Source organism: Lupinus angustifolius, chromosome LG20 (genome assembly GCF_001865875.1).
Source record: "Lupinus angustifolius cultivar Tanjil chromosome LG20, LupAngTanjil_v1.0, whole genome shotgun sequence".
Classification (NCBI taxonomy): domain Eukaryota; kingdom Viridiplantae; phylum Streptophyta; class Magnoliopsida; order Fabales; family Fabaceae; genus Lupinus; species Lupinus angustifolius.
The window spans coordinates 17,465,274-17,466,055 of record NC_032028.1 but is presented as its reverse complement, the minus strand read 5'-3'; positions in this window follow the sequence as shown (position 1 = coordinate 17,466,055).

Sequence of the window (782 nt, the reverse complement as noted above, 5' to 3'; positions counted from 1 at the left end):
GCTTCTGCGATGGACAAAGCAACGCACGCTTTTTGCTATGCCATGCCACTAAGGATCTACCTAATAGATGACAAGTCTCACTAGTGCTCTTTCGATCCAACTTACACCCAGCTAAGTCAGAATCAGAGTAACCTACCAAGGATAAAGGGGCATCCCTAGGATACCATAATCCCATATTTATTGTTCCTTTTAAATATCTTATGATACGTTTAAAAGCAATATAATGTGATTCTTTTGGCAAAGCTTGAAATCTAGCACACATACAAACACTAAACATAATATCAGGGCGGCTAGCAGTCAAATACAATAAAGAGTCGATAATCCCATGATAGTTGGTTACCTCAATAGCTTTTCCCTTTTCGTCTTTATCAAGATAACATGCAGACGCCATAGGTGTGGTTGCATCTTTACATTGATCCATATCAAATTTCTTTAGTAATTCGTTGCAATATTTCAATTGATGAATGAAGATGTCATTCTCCATTTGTTTAATCTGAAGCCCAAGGAAGAAGGTCAGCTCACCCATCATCGACATCTCGAACTCGCCCTACATCAACTCAGAAAATTCCTTACAAAGGAAGTCATTAGTAGATCCAAAGATAATATCATCAACATATATTTGAACAAGTAAAGTATGATTATCTAATCTATGGATAAAGATAGTAGTGTCGACCAAACCTCTTTCAAACCCTTTTTCTAATAGGAACGAACTCAATCTATCGTATCAGGCTCTAGGAGCCTCTTTCAAGCCATAAAGGGCCTTCTTGAGTTTATACACATGG